Raw genomic sequence first — 20,832 nt, 5'->3', positions numbered from 1 at the left:
AGGTTTCCTGGAGAGCAATGCAGAAAGCAGGTGTAAAGCTTAACAGTTGCCGCAGCTCAGCCAGGTGGTGGAGAAAACTGCAGCAATTCCACTGGAGGATGACATTATTGTGAGGCAGGGAAGGCATGAAACACTCAATGAGGCAGTTTACACCTCAGGATCCCCTGCTGCCACCGACTCAGTTTTCAAGCAGTCTATATCAATTGTGTCTGAGGGTCCGGCAAGATCTAGGTCCTCAGCAGAAGCCGAAATCTCCACCTCATTCTCAGATGCAGAGCTTGTAGGTAGCAGTGGTGTGGGTGCCACCGCAAATTCCTTGTTCTTGGGGGTCATCCTTTTAGATTTCTCTAGCTAATCCTTGGGTTTCTCTGGTTAGGAGGGCTTCTTTGATTCAGTCTCTGGGACTGAGGAGGATTGTGAAGCCCTACAACCAGCTGCTTTTGGGCACTTCAGCCACTGGTGGGTGTCATCTTTCCCACTAGTCGAAACCTGGGAAGTGAGGGACCCAAGGACCCCTTCCTAGCAAGAGGAGCCGAAGACAACTTACGCTTCTCTGCCTGAGAAGTGGAGACTGATGTCCCTGATGGTTGGAGGGGGGGGGGGGTGCTCCCAAGGCAGGTAATGGGCTAGAACTGTTCTCACAGTGGCAGCATAAGATGATGTCCGAAGTGCAGGACGTAGGCGGTCAAATTTCCTCTTCGCCTCAGTATAGATAAGTCAGTCCAGTGTCTTGCATTCCATGATTTTCCATTCCTTCTAGAGAATCCTGCAGTCTGATGAGCAAGGGAAATGGTGCTCTCTGCAGTTGACACAGATGGGAGCTGGGGCACATGAAGTATTGGGGCATGATGGACGGCCGCAGTCGTGATATATGATGCTGGAAGTACAGCGGGAAGACATATGTCTGAACTTCCAGCACTTAAAGCACCGCATCGTGGGAGGGATATATGGTTTGACATCACACTGGTATACCATCACCTCGACCTTCTCGGGTAATATGTCACCCTCAAAGGCCAAGATGTAGACATAGGTGGCTGCCGGATTATCCTTTGGACCCCTATGTACATGCCGGACAAAATGAACTCCTCGTCACTCTAAGTTGGTGCGCAGCTCATCATCAGACTGCAAAAGAAGTCCCTGTGAAATACAATACCCTGAACCATATTCAAGCTCTTATGGGGCGTGATGGAAACACAAACATCCCCCAGCTGGTCACAGGCGAGTAGTGCCTGTGACTGGGCAGAGGATGCTGTTTTTATCAAGACTGACCCCGATTGCATTTTGGACAATCCCTCCACCTCCCCAAACTGTCCTCTAAATGCTCCACAAAAAACTGAGGCTTCATCGACATGAAGGATGCCCCATTAGTTCTCGTACATATGAGATACCAGGAGGAGTAAGATTCACTGCCATCCTTAGCCTGGCATTCCTCCCATGGTGTGGTCAGGGAAGGGAACGATTTGAGGTCATACTTCTTTGCATTGTAGTTAGATCACGACTGCTTAGAGACTGCTGGTGTTAGGCCACCAGGAAGAGATGATGTAGTACACTTCGCTGCGTGTCATCCGCCCTGATGCCAATCACTCCAACCAGGGGGTCTCCCCACGGACACCACCCAACCACAGAAAAGGCCACCTGGCAGGATGACCATTGCCAGGAGTCCCAATGCCCCAGGGTGATGGGCATCTACTCCTTGGCATATGTGGCAAGTTAATGGCACAGGCATCAGCAGAGTGATCCCTGTATAGTCAGGGGGGTACAACCAGCAGAGTACATGGCGGCCCCACCACAACAGACTGGTTACCATGCTGGACATCAGGTGCAAACAAGTCCATTATCATCATCAGTGCGGAAAACGATACTGCTCAGTGGATGGAGGAAAACACACCCAGGAGGGTGACCTCGCCCAACAGCTGGAGAATGAGCGGAAGTGCAGATCCACGTTGACAAATGATGCGAGAGATCTCTGCGCATAATGGACATGATGCACCATGTAAGGCGCCCTTCACCAGTTGGTTTGCTCTTCAGGAAAATTTAGAATAATGGAGGTCAAACCCGAGAGGGAACCATCACATAAAGGTCAAAATGTGTGAAACTCCTTTCTCCTTTCAGTCACCTCTTACAACAGGCAGGAATACCTCAGGTCCATTCTAACCCCTGGACCCACAGGGGGGCGGGGGGGGGGGGGGGGACTATAGAGTGAGAAGTGGTCATTTCTCATGCCATTGTTTCAGTGTTTCACTGTCTCAGCTCAAGAAACAAATTCTAAATTCTAAAACAATACTTACAACAATAATATACAATGTTACATTTTTAGTGATACACAAATAAATAGAAAAGTAGGAATCAATATTTGTCTACTTACTAGACATTGGAACAGGAACAACTGGAGCAAGTTTAAGGGAAACACAAATTAAAAACATGGATGAAATATTAACTTTTGGAATTTTTCAAAAACTCTTTATCAGGAAAAATGGAAAATGAAAGAAATGTTAAAAATAAAAGGCAAGACCTAAAGATAAACAAGTGAACACTGGATCTGGAGAAACAAGATTCTGTAGAGAATTTTAAAGTAATAATTTCTATTTCTTATCATTTCATTTGTTTTGATGATTCACAACCACTACCAGCATCATCATCATATTATACAGACTGAACCATGTTACTGTAACCAGTTTCAAAAATGTGAAATGCTATAGACTGAGTAGTGTGTGCATGCATGCATGTGTGTGTGTGTGTGTGTGTGTGTGTGTGTGTGTGTGTGTGTGTGTGTGTGTGTGTGTGTGTGTGTGTGTAGTTCTTCCTATTGCAAGTGGTCACACTTCTTCTGTGCCAAAGAAAGTTAGTATGGGATGCAACTCATTTCACAAACCAAAGATACAGATATCATGCTTTTACAACACTGTCACATTATATAACGTATATTGTCATGTGAGCACATACATACTTGCAAAAACTCCTGCAGCGACATTTTCTGTGATGCAACCAACTCTGATAACACTCCTGCAAATACTCAAGGTTTTGAATCCATCAGAACAACAGACAACTCTGAAAATGTTGTTAACTGGTCATTCCTTCTGCTGTAGAAATAAAAATATATACATTAAGAAAAATAAGTTCATAGGGGAATTTCTTTGACTTCAAAAATTACGGACACAGTACAACCCTATTAATGAACTATATAAATAAGTTTTGACATTATTTTTTTCCTCTAAAAAAATGGGAAAAAGACTCCAAGGACCAGTCAAGAAAATAGAATTTTATAGGTATTTCATCTAAATTTCGTACCTACTGTACACAGAATCGTGCTTGCTCGTAGACTTCACTGGTGTAGTTGTCTCAAACAGAAGCATACTATTTTCAAAAAGTATAGCTGAAAGTTGGTTTGGTTCAAAAGAGCTTAAGACAGCATTTGCTTGTTCTGGTGATCCCTTCTGGATGCATAACAAAACCAAGGCTAATGCGTCACTTGACTTGGGCACTGGTCTGAAAACAGAAGCAAAGTCTCTATATAAGTAAGGCTTTAGTGACTTCTAAAGAAAATAAAACTTTTAATACTTATTATAGATAGTATAGATAGTAACTCAAAAGTATGGTGAAAGAGAAATAATTCTCAATTTTTTAAGAGAATAAACATAAAGTGAAACAAGCCTCACAAAAAGTTCTTTCATTCATAAAAAGTATATATAATGCATTTTTCACCTTAAAGTCAAACGATATCACAATGCAAATGATAATCATTATTGATTTTTCCCAGTCCCACATTTCTTTGTGTAGTGAAATTAGATAGCCCATCTGGTCACATAGGCAATAGCCTTGCTGCAGTGGATACACGGGTTCCCGTGAGGTCACCGAAGTTAAGTGCTGTCGGGCATGGTCGGCACTTGGATGGGTGACCATCCAGGCCGCCATGCACTGTTGCCATTTTTCGGGGTGCATTCAGCCTCGTGATGCCAATTGAGGAGCTACTCAACTGAATATTAGCGGCTTCGGTCAAGAATACCATCATAACAACCGGGAGAGCGGTGTGATGACCCCACGCCCCTCCTATCCGCATCCTTCACTGAGGATGACACAGCAGTCAGATGGTCCCAGGAGGCCACTCATGGCCTGAAGACAGAGTGCTTTTTATCTGGTCATATAATGTGTAACCATGGCAGTAGTTTCTCTGTGAATACCAATAAGTTAACCTTCATGCATGTCATCCTGGGACTGCTGAATGTAAAAATAAAAAACAAGACAATGTCACACCTGCACCAATGCTTACCTGAGAATCCATGCACAACTTTTGTGAATGATTTCATAGTTTGTCAGCAATGGGTACCATTTAAATAATGGTATCTTTAAAAGTGATTACAGATGTGTCATATCGATTTATATTTTAAACGATATTGTTGATTATAATTGCAGGATAGAATATAATAAGATGTATATGAGCATATAATATGATGTATATGAGGAGAAAACCCACTACTAACAAAACAGAGGAGACAATGAGCAGGACAGAGGTATGTAGTAAAGATGGGAACTTGTTGAGCTTTTGAACAATACTGGCTGCCAGTCAGCAGTAGCAGCAGGTGTGTGTGTGTGTGTGTGTGTGTGTGTGAGAGAGAGAGAGAGAGAGAGAGAGAGAGAGAGAGAGAGAGAGAGGGAGAGAGAGAGAGAGAGACTTGTATGAGTGAAAGAGAGACTTGTACCATGGATATGTTAAAATCTGGAATTACACACTGATACACTAAAACATTATGACCACTGCCCTCCGTTGTATGCCACTTGGTGGCTTTGCAGGCACAGATGAGGGATCATGCTAGCAAAGATGTGTGCTGCAAATGGGGAAATCCATTGAGATGACAAAGGGCAGATTATTATTACACAGATTCTGTGAGTGAGTATCTCAAAAATGACAAAGCTGGTTGGATTTTCACATGCTACTGTTGTGAGCATCTACGGAAAGAGGCAGAAGGACAGTGAAACTACCATTAGGCGCTAAATGGTTGGATGCCCACAAATCTTCACAGAATGTGAGGTTCGGTGGCTTGTCTGCTTTGTAAAGTAGGATAGATGGTACTCTGTGGCATCTCTGCCAAAAAAGGACAATGCTGGTGCATGCAGAAGTGTTTTGGAGCACACTGTTCATCGTACATTGTTGAGCATGGAGCTCCGCAGCAGACCATCCCTACATATTCACATGTTGACCAGACAACAGAGCCAATTATCTGATATTGTAGTGGGCATAGGACCATCGGGATTTGACCGTTGATCAATGGAAATGTGTTGGCTCTTTGGCTGAATCAAATTTTTGCTACATGAATTCAATGGTTGTCTCCACAAACACTGTCATCGAGGTGAACAGTGGGTCGAAATGTGCAGAGTGCCATGGATGCAGACTGGTGAAAGCAGTGTTATGCTAAGGGAGACATTCTCCTGCACTTGCATGGGACCTTGGTAGTAATCAATGACACACTGACAGCTGCGAACTACATGCATCCCTTCATGCTTGATGTCTTCCCCAACAGCAATGTCATCTTTTAGCACTATAATTGTCTGTGTCTCAGAGCCATAACTGTGCTAAAGTGGTTTGAGGAGTATTATAGTGAACTTATATCGATGTGTCAGTGGCCAAATTTGCCTGATGTAAATCCTATGGAACCCATCTGGCCCACTACTAGGCACCATCACCGTGTACACAAATAGGTGGCCCGTTATTTACAAGATTACATAGCCTTTGTGTAGATACTTAATGTCACACACCTGAACAAACCTACCAACAAACTGTTGGATCCCTGATTTGCAGAATCAGTGATGTATTTCATTCCAAAGATGGACAAATAAGCTATTAAACATGTTGTCATAATGTTATGGCTTATCAGTATATATACTCATAATTTTTTAATAAACTTTTTAGACTCATGCTCGAGAATTGTTTAAACCTTTTGGCTGCTACAGATGTACTTGCTGCTGGCCACATTGACTGCTGCACCACTATTGGTAATCTGGCTACCTACTCACTACGTGGTTGTAGTTGGGCTAATACGTTTAGCCAAGTTAGCTGCATGGCCTGCTTCGCCCTTTGCTGAATATTATCTGGAGTGCATAGTGGTGATTCTGTCTGCAATTTAGTATCTGGGCAATGCTGATACAACATAAATACTGTGAGTGCCTAAGTTATTTTGACACTGAAAATTTCTGATTCTGAGCTACTACTGATAAATTGCAGTACAAACTCATGGAGTCAGTACAGCTGTTTTGCCCAAGAATTATATTTTTCCAGTAGTTTTCAACACAATTTTAGTAGCCTATGAGGAAAATGATAAGTATCTTTAGATTCACCTGAATAGTTTCCTAAGCGACTTTTTCTTAATGCCTGCACTTCTCCATGTATTCCTTACTGCACCAACTCAAGAAAGAATGAAACAACCCATAGCTTACTTGAAAGTGTTAGTGTATATCAAATTTCATATCACACTCCTTATATGTGAAAGGGAATGCCAATCATCTATCATATTTCTTTAATACATTAACAGTTACTGTGTAAACAGTTTGAGCTAAGCTCACCAGAGAAAACATTAGTCACCCCTCGAGAAATCATTTTAAGCATAATTTAACACTGTGTAATTCCACTCCTGGACTTTATAACCACCTGGATTCAGTTAGGAATCGAGTCCAGAAGGTTGCGCACATATACTGTACCCAGGTTAAGCCACTCAATGAAGATTTGATCGCGCAATGCCATCAAATTGCGTGGATGCTGACGTCAGTATTTTACCTGCTGTTTTAACATGTCCCACAGATTTTCTACAGGGTTCCAGTCAGGTAATTCTGTAGGCCAATTGAGATGTAATAGGGTGAGGGAGTGTTCAGAAAACCAGTCACATATCCTTCCAGCTTGATGACGTCTGCTGTTGTCGTCTTAAAAAATAGGGGTATCAATAGCAAACTCATCATATTGACTGAAAGGCAACAGCTAATCATTCATAATGTTTAAATAAACTTGTTGGTTCATGTTACTGATCACAGCAAACAGGCCCAATTAACGATAAGAAAAACATCTGAATATAGGTAAAACATGATTCGTCACACCAAATTATGTTCCACAAGTCAGCTACTGTCCATGTTTTTGTTTTCTAGCCCACTGAAGATGCACAGCTTTATCAACCTGTGTGAGTGATGGCCTCTTGCAAGGTGACCAACTCCAAATGTTCACTGCATACAGTTCCCATCGCATGATCTCTCACTAACAAGTGGGGATGGACCTTCATTCATTGCCTGCAGCAATTCCTATTAGGTTTGGAAGCAGTTTTGATTCACAGCCTGTGAAACACATCACTATTCTGATAATGTGTTTTGCGTTACCCCACGGCTTGTAGATATGTTGAACAGTCCACCACAAACACCAACAAATCCAGCAACTTCACACACCATATGGCCATGGGCACAACCAAACATGATTGCCCCTTTTTGCCACTCTGTGGGCTCCTTACATTTACCCATGTTTACCTACAATGTCCACTTGAAACATACGAGACGTGTGAGTAAAGTAATGAGACTGACAACAGTGCAAGGAATCTGGCAATGCTGTGTTGTTCTACTTGTGCAGACTGGGGGTATTCATTCCTTCCAGATGCTCAGTCCAAGTTTTGGCTTGGTGCAGCCATCGCGTGATTTTTGAGAGCACCATCTGTGAAGTTGTTTATTTGTTGTTTGTTATGAAAATGAAACGGCAGAACTGAGAGCAATGTTAGGCCCTCAAATTTTATGTTAAGCTTAGGAATCTACAAGCTATGGGGAACATTCTTCATTAAGAGAACAAGCTTTTTGTAGCCACAAATCATTTTTGGAAAACTGAGAACACCTTGAAGATGAACCTCGCTCAGGGAGACCTTCCACTTCAAAAACCAATGAAAATGTGTGCAAGCTCTTGTGACATTAGACTGAATTTGTCAACCAAACTGTTTTACAAAGATGTCACTGAAAGACTCAGGAAAAAGGTGAATTGAGTGAGACTGGACACTGCAGACAAGTGGATGCTGTAACATGGCAATGCCCCATGTAACACGGCCACTTTCATCTTGGAATTTTTGACCTCCAAAGGCATCCCTGTTGCTCCACAGCCCCCTATTCACCTGATCTGAGTCCTTGTGACTTTTTTCTTTACCCAAAATTGAGGAATGTCTTAGGAAGACATCATTTTGGGACTCTGGAGAACATTTGAAAGAATGTGACACACATGTTAAAGGCCCTAATAGTTGAAGTCTTTCAGCACTGCTACCAAGACTCAGAATGACAACTCCAAAGTGTATAGCTGCCAAAGGGAAGTACTTTGAAGGACACAATATTGTTGTTTGAAATAAATAAATAAATAAAAACTTTGGTAGATAAAAACTCAGTCTCGTTACTTTTCTCACACACCTTGTAAATGTCTCACTGATTACTACTGCTTTATTCTCACATAGAGGCACTGCAAGCATGGTAGAGCATGTGACTCAATCACTCTGCTGTCTGTAAAAGCTTATCCATGCGTGTGCCTGTGGTGACTAATATTTTATGTATTTTATGTGCTGGGCTTATTTTGTTCCTCTTCGTTGAACCCATTTAGTAATTTCATGTACAATATGTCACTTAGACTGTAACAAAACCAAATGCATAGTCATAGTTGGACAGATTGTCAACCTGCAATAAGTATGCTGTGCAAACAGTGTAAGTGTGGCACAGATTTTGCACGATATGTATTAGCGAATCAAAGTGATGCATTATTTTTGAATCTATTATTGTGGACTGGAAACGGTTGACTGTGTGCAATGGTGTTTCTTTACTGCAGCAATGCCTAATGTTTTGTACATAAATTATGAAATAAACACTACAGCATTTGAAATGTTCAATCATTACTGTTCATCTGTGTCAGGGTCCTAGGCAATCTTTAAAACAAAATATTAAATGTTTCTGAATACCTTTCATTTCTGTCCAAATAACAGTTGCACATTGGAAATAAACAATTATGTACTATTTTGTTTAATTGTCATAATATACACTCATTTTAGAATGGCAGTGCTTCACATAAACAGGTGTAAAAGCATCTGAAGTTTGTGAAATCTGTGTGTCTGTCATATCAATAATGCAACTGGACAGTAGTTTCAAAGTCAGGAATCTAAATGGTCAAATACTTTTACACTTGTATAAAATTTGCATGCTCTATTTTGATCCAGCCTTTGACAGGCACTTGCAAAATTAAAAATATATACTACCTGGCAAAAAATTGAAGCACCCCCACGATATGGCCAGATCTCAAAGTAAGTTCATACACATACATACCATCGGTGGCTACATAAATGATTAGGAGTTGCAATTCTGTGTGACAAGTAGAATGGCCATCAGACTGTATTAGTGTTGTTCATGGTTAATGTTGGTACCAGGCCTGGTAAAGTATATAAGGAGTGTGAACAGTTCCAGATGTTCAGTGATCACTGTGAAGGGCATGGAGATGCCATGTACTCACATGAGGCAGTGTTATCAGCACCTGACAGAGTTTGAAAGGGGCCTCGTTGTGGGTCTCCCTTTGGCCAGCTCATCTAATCATACAATATCCAGATGTGTGGGGTATTTGAATGTGACGGTGGCCCAATGTTGAACTGAATGGGAATGTGAGTATAAGGCACAGTCATTGTCAAGGTTATGGTTGACTACATCTGGCCATTGTATATGCAACAAGAACATTGTAACCCCATCACATCTAAACCCGCGATTAGAGAACACACAATGGGCTCCCTGCAACATTCTGTGTCATCTTGCACCATTGGTTGGAGTTTAGCAGCACATGGACAAGGGAATCATCACTGCATGTGTAGGATGCCGTTAACACCACAACACAAACAACTGCATCTGGTGTGGTGCAGTAACCAGGTAGCATGGTTGGCTGATGACTGGCATCACATTGTGTTCAGGTTGCACTACCCTGTGTAACCATTGTCAGTGAGTATGGCAGCAACCTGCGAAGAGATCCCATTCTTCCAATGTTTTGGAGAGGCACAGCAGTGTTACTCCGTGTCATGGTGTGGAGCCATAGGGTATAACTTCAGTTCACAGCTGGTGGTGACTGAGGGAACACTGGCAGCACAATGGTATGTCAAAGACATTCTGCATCCTCATTTGTTACCTCCAATGCAACAGTACCATGGTGCCATTTTTCAACAGGACAATGCATGTCCACACATGATCTGTGTCTCTATGAACTGTCTGCATGACGTTGAGGTACTCCCATGGCCAGATAGATCCCCATATTTGTACGTGACAGAGCTTGTGGGGGGAACAGTTCAAACATTAATTCTGTGTCAGTGACCATATCCAGGATATCAGGGACCAGTTACAACAGTTGTGGGCTTCACATGATATGTGTCTCTACGAACTGTCTGCATGACGCTGAGGTACTCCCATGGCCAGATAGATCCCCATGTCTATCCCTGACAGAACTTGTGTGGGAGTAGCTCAAATATTAATTCTGTGCCAGTGACCATATCCAGGATATCAGGGACCAGTTACAACAGTTGTGGGCTAGCATGCATCAGGTTTTTAGCTGCATAGCACAGACAACTGGTGACTACACCTATTTTACCCACATTCTGGCCACAGAAGCACTATTATTATAAAGAGTTAGGAAATACAAAGATAAAATACAAATATACAAGGAAAGTATACATGTCAAGCTAACTTATTAACTTTTTCTTCCTTAAAGGGAGGTGCCATTTATGCAACAACCTGCAAGCACTGGAATCTGGTAATGCCCTTTCTGGTTGCCCACGTGAGTTACTTTTGATAGGAGGAAACCATTATCATCAGTGCTCTACGAAAGATGCTAGGGATCATTAGAGCTTTCTGCAGAAGGAAGTGGCACACTACCAGAGTCAGAAATAGCTACCTTTCCTTGTAGTGAGGGTGCTGTTTCCAATTAACATGCAAGTGGAGAAATGTTTGCTTCTCTTCTTTAATCCTATAAAAATATGTATGGCACATTTGTATCCATCTTTATCATAGTTTCCTCCCCCTTCCTTCTCCCCAAAAGAGCATATACACAAACACAAATTAAATTAGTAAATATAATAAAAGATAGCATTTTGGAAGGATTTAACTTTACTTGTACACACACACACACACACACACACACACACAGAGAGAGAGAGAGAGAGAGAGAGAGAGAGAGAGAGAGAGAGAGAGAGAAAGCTATGTGCAATTCAAAGATTTGGCTTAAATCAAACTACCTGACAGATAGCTGTTTTTTCATTACATTCAGAACCCTGTCAGTAGCATACTCTCTCAACAGAGCAGAATGAAGGACAAGTGTAGAAACTTCAGATGGACTATACATCTCAAACAGATCCAGTAAAGTATTTGTAAAATCTCGGATGGATGGATTAAATGAGCTGTCTGAATTATGATGGATGAATAATAAACTGGTCTTCAAATACTTCATCATTGCTTTCAGCTGAAAAAAAAAGAAAAGATGACTGTTACAAAATACAGTAATTATGGAATAGTCCTTTAGCGACTGAAACCTTCCATAAAAATGATTATAAGTGCCAGGATGATTATTATTATTATTATTATTATTATTATTATAAATGACTATAGGAAACTGCAGGTCTAATGTTATTAGACTTTTGCCAACAAGACATGCTGAATTACTTCATACTGCATCAATTACAAATTAACATTCAATAGCTGTTTGGCCCCTGTATTTTAGCAAATATTTAGCTATTATTATTAGTCAGATAAGTTCACCTCTGCCAAAGATGTGTGTTTTGCTCACTTATATTGAAGTAATTCTGCATGTGGCTCAATACCATAAAATGTTCACAGGAAGAATCTAAACACAAAATTATCATTTTTATTAATAGACGGAAAAGGTTAATAAACTTGAAAATTATCAAAAGTTCATTAGTTTCACACTCACACATACAACAAATGGAAGAGTGAAAAGTATTCAAATAATTATTGGAATGAACAGGAGCTCTATAACTATGTGCCTGTCATTTATACAGAATGTTTATGAAAAATAGGTATTCATCGAAAAGAAAGAGCAATAGCACAATATATGGAGCTGTAAGAATTTGTCAAAAGCTTTGTAACAAAACCTAATTTAAATTCTGATGTAATTAACTGAAAAATTTTTGTCTTTAGGTGATATATTATTTAGAGTTCTTTAAAAGAATGAACTGTCAGTGTTTTCTGCAAAATGTTTACATTTCCAATATGAGCTATTCCCCTGGTAAACATGAAGGTGAGGACACTCAGATGTATTTAACACTCACACTACTTGGTTTCTTGTGCCCTTCCCTTCCTGCCTAGGTACTTGTGAACATACAACTATCTCAAGCATTTAACTCAAATAACCGTAATATTTTCCTGATATTTCTCCCATAGATTCAGTCTTCCTTATTCTCTCTTTGGTCAATCATTCATCCTTGAGTAATTCAAGCATCATAACCCCCTCCCTCCCTGGCCCTTCTGCCATCTGTACAGATTTTGTGTATTACTTATCTACTTGCACCCTGGTTAACAGCATATTACATTACACACCTGATTTATTCCAGTTCATTATTAGAATGTAAGAATTTGAATGTCAGTTGATGCATCCTCAATTTACTTCCACCTTTTGTTATATTTTGCGTGTATCTCTGACACAGGGTCTTAAGTGGCTTTTCTCATAATCAAAATCACATGGATACAGATGTAGATGCTGGTAATCAAATAGTGCTTCCAAGGAAACATCATCATCATATTTTATGGAGAAAAAAGTACACTTGCAAGATATCAGCCTCAGAAATCGATCCCATGTAAAAATTTGGGCCATAATTCTGATAGAATGCAGTTATGACCTTCTGGATGTGCATCTTTTAAACATGCGCAAATGCCAGTTGTCACTCATTCTGTCACACTGCAGCTGTTATCTTGCAAGTGTGATTTTCAATGCAACCCTCACTCATGCTCTCTCTCTCTCTCTCTCTCTCTCTCTCTCTCTCTCTCTCTCTCTCTCTCTCTCTCATATGTGTGTGTGTGTGTGTGTGTGTGTGTGTGTGTGTGTAATGGGCACCTGCAGGCTCACTCAAAAACAATATACATTTGGATCCTGTACTACAATTTTCAATTTCTTGTTCACATGCCTACCCCTAACTTGTTTCCCATGTACATTGAGTGTTTGTCTTTACTCATCCCATTGTTTGTATTTTGCAAAGGACTTTCTATTGGTGTATTAATTTTTCTCAACATCATATAACTCCAAATCATGTGCAGAACCTTAACAACATATGGTCAGTGACAAATGTAAGTTTATGTTTTAAATGTGTAGATTATTTCTTTCTTCATCCTCTGGCATAACCTTGCACTAGTTTCTCTCTCTCTCTGCATTTAAATTCTGGAAAAGAAATCCTCGCTTCTGGAGGGGCAAGGCCAAACACTCAGTATTTACTTCCAAGTATTCCCATTTGGTCTATAACAACAATACTTATTAATAATAGTTGTCTGTTACAACTACACTAGTCAGAGGTTTAGATGACATGGCACACATTATGTAAAATTAGTATGTAACATGATTCCCTTTCCTGTGTCTCCTTGTATGGTGTGTTGTTAATGGGTCTAGGTGCCAGAAGGATACTTATCATCACGCCTAAAAATGATGACCATCCTATCCACAATCATTTCCACCCAATCCAATGTAGTATTCTGCCACTCACTTAATCTACAAAATAATCCAATCCATCCTTATACCACACCTACTCCCACCCCTGGCCACATTGACACTGTGGAAGACGTGGTAAAAGACCAATCTTTCTCATCCACACAACACATCCCATTCCAGTCAAGCAAGAGGCACATCCTGCCCATGAGGGCCTACCTTTGACAGCAGCTGTCATATAACAGCTCTGCCGTAAATTTTGCATATGACTTATGAGGGCATGACCACCAACTGGCTGTCCAGTCAAATAAATGGCCACCAACAAACTGTAGCCAGAAGCATAGTTAGCAAATAAGTGGCAGAACACAGTGCTAAGCAACATAAATGGAACTTCAATGGCTTCTTCACATCCTGTGCCATCTGATTTCCCCCCATCCCTGCCCCCACAAACCAAATACCAGCTTCTTACAACTACGTGCTGGAAAATCCTCCTGCCCCAATCTCTGCTAGTTCATGGTTGGTACCACCTTCCAACCTGTGCTCATGCATTTCACTTTACTCACTCTACACTCATGCTCTCCTCTTCGCACTCTCTCTCCCCCTTCTAATACAAACCTGTACTTCCTTGTGTGCTGTGCAAAACTCCATTTGCTCAAGTAGGTGTGCTCACAGGTGCCACACTCCTATCCCGACCCCTTCTTGCCTCTCCCTCTCAGCTATGAACCACCCTTCCCTCCACCCCTCACTCCCATCCTGCATCCTTTCTCCTCTCACCAACTCCACCACACACAACCCCTCACAGAAAGTGAGCTGCGGTTCTGGTACAATTTAGTAGGCCAGGACAATTTAACTCACTCTCTCTCTCTCTCTCTCTCTCTCTCTCTCTCTCTCTCTCTCTCTCTCTCTCTGTGTGTGTGTGTGTGTGTGTGTGTGTGTGTGTGTGTGTGTGTGTGTGTGTGTGTGTGTGTGGATGGGGTGGGGGGGGGGGTTGTCAAAATAGTAGTATTTGATGGATAATGTCTTCATAAAAGTACAAGTTAACAACCTATCCATGGCATCTGATAAAGTTAATGAACACATTATATCCAAGAAATTTAATTTCTGTATAATATGGGAACAAGTTGAAAAGTTCTCAGCCTGGCATAGAGATGGCATTAATATCAACATTTTGGTTTTGTTTCCATGGTTCACACAGTGACTGTCAAGATGATCTGGGATTGTGCTCCCTTTATACAGCTTCATAAATAAGTTGCTGTGTGTACAATTTGTTCAAATGGATAAACCAGAACATCAAACTAACTAAATATTCATTCTTTTGGGCAGTGTATTACCTAAGGAAATACAGCCAATGTTACTGAAGGTTTATAAGAATTCTGTTTCCACTAGGTGTGATTAAAAGATGACATCAAAGCAATCCAGAAGTGTGTCGCTAAATTTCATACTGGCAGGTTCTATAAACATGAGTGTGTTACAGAAATGCTCAGTGAACTCAAATGGGAATCCCCGGTGGCTGGAAGAAATTCCTTCTATAAAACAATTTTGAGAAATTTTAGAGAACCAACATTTTCAACAGATTGCAGAACAATTCCGCTGCCACCAACATACATCTCATGCACATACAATGAAGAAAAGATAAGAGAAATCAGCACTTGTACAGCAGTATGTGGTCAGTCATTTTTCCCACACACTGTTTGTGAGATGAACCAGAAAGGGAATGATACAAGGCATCCTCCATCATGCATCCTGTAATGGCTTGTGAAACATGTTTGTAGATGTAGATTATCATCAGTTATGAGAAGGTGGGCTGTGATCAACTGTGGTCAAACTTCCCTGGAAGATTATCCATGTAAAGGATACCCCAAAACTGCAATCATAGATGAAAATTCTGAAAAAATGCACAGTATGATAGTCAACTAGTGACGATTAAACGTGTATGATGTCATATGAATATAAGAAGAAAGAGTATGGCACATTTTACTAGAAAAAATAACTATGAGAAAGTTTGCTGAAAATTCATGCCACATGACCAAAAGTACCTGAGAGAATGAAATTCTCAGAATGGTTTGGACTGCTTTAAAAATAATGCAACTGTTTTTGTGTGACCACAGTCTTAACTGAAACATTTTTCTACAAACAAAGATTATTATATGTGATGCTTCATGGTTAAAAAAACTTGGCAGTTTCTGTGGCTCCAGCAGTCAGTATAGAGGATGTGACTGAAGAAAGGAGACCATCAGTCCTACCTATTTATTCACATTTGTTGATATGGAAAACCTGCACAGAGATACTTTCTAATCCAGCTGCATGGAACAGATGCAGGAAGAATTGCTACCAGATAGCCTGGGGTAATTGAAGCACACGCTTCTGTCGCTAACATTCCCTATAGTAGCTTTCTACATAATGTTAGACAGATTGCTGCAGTCTGGGCCAATGATATCTGTTTATAATTCAATCAAGGATCTTCACAAATCTCAGATGACCTGATGCCAAAGCATTGTGAAAATACTTCAGTATGGTACATCATAAATGAGCTCAGATGACCAGCAACCATTTCCCCACCAGTCCAAAACATTTAGAGACTGAATTAATTAAAAAAAAATAGAGAAAATCTAAGATTGTTAAGACTGTGGTTTTAATGGTTCAGGTATTCTACATAGTCTCCCCTCACTTGAGTACAATGCACAAAACATTCATAAAACCATTTCAAACTGTCAGAAAAGTCTTCCTTTGGGATGTTGTTTAACTCGCACATCACATTTGCTTCAATTTGGTTATGTCGTCAACAAGTTAGCCCTTCATGAGAATTTCTGCACTTTGTCATATCGTGGTAGGTTTGTATTGGTAACATCAAGTCTCATCACTCATCATGAGTTTTTCCACAACAGAAGTGTCCAAGGTTTTCATTTCAATCACATCGTGGCTGGCGTCTGTGTATCTCTGATTTTGTTCGTGAGCCAAGGTGTGTGGAGCAAACTTTGCACATGTTCATCTCTTCTGAAACCATTCTACGCACTGTCTTGAACACTTGATTCAGAGTTGTCACTCCAGTGGGATATGCCACACCTGCATGTCCACTCCTTAACACTGCCTGCTCACAACTGACTGGTGGAATGCACATCTGTTGTTAGTTCAAGCTGCCACTATGCTGATGTTGCTTGTACATCAGGAATGAAATCAGTCTCAGAACTTTTTGGACAGGCAGTGTACACAGTGTACATTCCACTGGCTCAGAATTCCTCTTATACAATGTGCTATCTATCATTCTGAATTCTTCTTTGACAGCTTCTTCCTTCTTTAATGCCTCCAATGGATTTGGCCAATGGGATTTGGCACCTTTGTGTTTGCATCCTTTTTTTATACTACTGTGACGTCATATTCCTGACGTTTCAGTGCCAATCTTGCCAAACGTACTGATGGATCCTACAGTTTTGTCAACTTACATACAAATAATGGTCAGACAGAACAGTGTTTGCCATATAATGAGGATCAGAACTTGCTGACTGCCTAAACAACAACTAGGCACTCTTTCTCAGTTTTAGAGTACTTACAGTACACTGGAGGCATAAGCAATCACTCTTTCAGTGCCTTCCTGAATTTGCGTGGGTCCCATAATCACTATTATCATTGTGTAGTTCCATTTCAGCAATATTGTCAAAAAGAGAGGAGCCATGAAGATGGCATCTGCCCCCTCCTTAAGGATGCAGACAGATCTTTCTTGCTCCTTATTCCAAGAAAATCTGCGTTTGTACTGGCCATGCCTTGCAAATGAAATCCTTTATGAAGTCTATGTAGTAGCAGCACACTACAAGGAAGCCTCTCACATCACAAATGTCCTAGGGAATTGGGTATCAGTTATGGCTCTTACCTTAGCTAGATAGTAACAGAATCGGTTTCCTTTAACTAGGTGTGTAAACATTTTTATTTTTGTTGGATGACAGTGAGGCACTTTCTGTGAGTCAGGCAAAGACCTGTGTTGTGGACACACTTCAGCATAGTTGTTAAGTATATTAGATGTTCTTCAAATGTTTTATTGAAAACAATATCACCACCATCTAAGTTACAAAGCCTTGTCCCTAAGATGTTGAAGCAGGTGGTCCACCAGGAGTTCAAAAATGGCTGGAGTGATGCACAGAATTTTTTTCATTTTATTAAAACTTTAAAATTTAATTGAGCATTCTGACTGCTGATTAGAATTCATCTTGTCTTCAGTTAGACAATCACCCAGAGAAACCATAACTGTCTGAAATTGATGGAGTTCCAATTTTCCGTGGTCTATAATTGCTTGTGAGAGTTGCAAGCCCCATCCATGGATAACATCATCTATGAATTCTGGTGAAACAATAAATTCAAAGGGCTATGTCCTGATATTGATAGTTATTCTCACAACACAGGTTCCTGTTGGTTGAATGTACTTTCCATTTGTAACTTTGATGCCGGCCGAAGTGGCCGTGCGGTTAAAGGCGCTGCAGTCTGGAACCGCAAGACCGCTACGGTCGCAGGTTCGAATCCTGCCTCGGGCATGGATGTTTGTGATGTCCTTAGGTTAGTTAGGTTTAACTAGTTCTAAGTTCTAGGGGACTCATGACCTCAGCAGTTGAGTCCCATAGTGCTCAGAGCCATTTTGTAACTTTGATTACAATGGCATTTAAATCTCACACTGTAATTCTTTCTTCAGCTGGCAACAGAAGCATTCAGTATGACAGAAAATGATACCTTAAGAGTCAACTACTGCCAGGCCAGTAGGTTGTTGATGAGGAAACCAAAGTGATTTGGCAACATCATTGCAACCGTTGTAATGTGGATTTTTATCTGGGGTGGTCTTGTTCAGTTTTCCTGACTTCAGCATCTGGTTGAGTAATTAGAACCATTGTGTGGTGACAGGGAATGACTTCTGTGGGTTGGAGAATGGCCTTGTTCAGGATATGGTGATGAGCTTCATTTCACAGATCAGCTGTAGTCATTTGCGGTTGCCTAGTGTGCATTGATTTGCCTGTTGTTCAATATTTTATGGTGTAATAGTCATCAACCACTCTTCTTCTTTCTTTACAGGGGTTGTACAATGGATACATGTACATGGTGATCAAACCAGTAAGGGATCCCATGGAATTTGTGTTGGCAATAACCTCATATGTTGTATGATAGTCATGGTATTAGTCCATGTTTCTGACTCCATTCCTCTATGTTGGTTTGCCTTGTTGATATTGGTGTCAATGATCAAGAAAACTCTTCTCAAATTAGCTATGCAACTTACACCTGGCTGGATTCACAGCAACTATTCATGTTTGATGTCAAGATATTATCCCCTCATATTTCTTCTCCTACTATTTGACATTTTAGTGATGTGATGTCCTGACGGCCTTGCCAGCTGTACAACATACATGATTCTGTTGAACATGTTGTACTCTAGAATAGTATCTCAGCTTAGCAACATCCTCAGCAAATCACAGTTTGAATTTCAGAAGGGTCTCTACTGAGAATGTCATTTACATGTTCACTCACCAATTTTACAAGCATTAAATAATAAAATAATGCTGACTGGTATTTTCAGCAACCTAAAGCATCTGAATGTATGAATTATGGTATTCTTCTAGATAAAAATGAAGTTCTATGGGATTGATGGTACAGCCAACCAATGGATAATGTCATATCTAACCAAAAGATTGCAGAAAGTTGTACTTACTAATTCAACAAATATTGTCTGGGGACATAATTCTGACGGGAGAAATCATGCATGGGGTTCCCCAAGGCTATATCTTAGGTCCACTGTTGTTCCTCATAATCATAAATGATCTTCTGTCTAATGTTCAACAACAGAATTAGTTCTCTTTGCGGATGACACTAGTATTGTAATCAATCCAAGCATACATACGGAATGAGAAGAAATGATAAACAAAGTTCTTAAAAGTCTAATTGGTTTCCTGTGAATGGTCTCACTCTCAATTTTAAAAAGACACAACATGTTCAGTTCTGCACATCTAACGGTACTACATCAATGATAAGTGTAGCACATAGTGAGGAAACAATAAATAGTGTGTAAACTTAAAAAATCTTATATGTCCGTATTGATGAGAATTTAAACTGGAAAAAGTACATTTTGGTTCGCCTAAAACAACTTAGTTTGGCCACATTTGCACTTGGAATCATTACAAGTCTTGCAGAGAGAGCAATCAGTAAGTTGATACATTTTGCATATTTTGATTCAATAATGTCATATAGAGAATGTTGTGGGATAACTCCATCTTTAAGAAAGAAAGTCTACAATGCTCTAAAATGTGCTGTAAGAATAATATGTGATGCTCATCTATGATCATCTTGCAGACATTGTGCATTCTGACTACTGCTTCACAGTATATTTATTCCCTCGTGAAGTCTGTTGCAAATAATCTACAACAGTTCAAAAGGTATAATGATGTACATAATTATAAAACTAGAAGGAAAAATTACACACATTACTCCACATTAAGGTTGTCTTTGGCACAAAAAGGGGTGCACAATGCTGCAACTAAAATTTTTGATTACTTATCCAGTAATATAAAATCTCTGTCAGACAGAAAAGTAAAATTTGAAAGCAAACTGAGAAAGTTTCTCCTTAATAACTCCTTCTGTTCTATAGAAGTATTTCTATTATTGTAGTGTGTCAATGATGGTGGGTAGGAATTATTAACTCACATCTGTATATCTTTTTTCTTAAAAAAGAGGACATGTTGGAAATGTTCAGCATGTAACCAAATGTACCAATTAATTTGTGATGCGAATAATGACTCAGTTCACATCCTAACCATTTGTTGTGTAAAATGATCCATGGAACATGAAAATAACTGACTAACTTTCAATATACCCTTTTAAAGTGCATTGCCTCAATGTGCTAGCACCACTTAGTCAAGTGATGACATCCTTCAAAAAAAGCACTTAGTACGATACCTTCTGCCACACCGTTCATTATGTGTGAAATTTCATCAGCTTCCATCACATTCAGGTTCACTGTGTGACACAACTCCAAAACATATATGTTCTGTTCTTCCATTGTAATAAAGGATTTGCAGTCCAGCTGCTAGTTGACACCAAATGTTTTTTTGATTTCTGCCTGTAATTTTTCCCATCTCGTGAGCTGCTCCCTATTGTTATCAAACCACAGTTGGGCTGCACTGTCCAAGAAAAAGTAGGTGTTG

The sequence above is a fragment of the Schistocerca nitens genome, chromosome 3 (genome assembly GCF_023898315.1).
Source record: "Schistocerca nitens isolate TAMUIC-IGC-003100 chromosome 3, iqSchNite1.1, whole genome shotgun sequence".
Taxonomy (NCBI): domain Eukaryota; kingdom Metazoa; phylum Arthropoda; class Insecta; order Orthoptera; family Acrididae; genus Schistocerca; species Schistocerca nitens.
Note: the sequence above shows the minus strand (reverse complement) of the source record.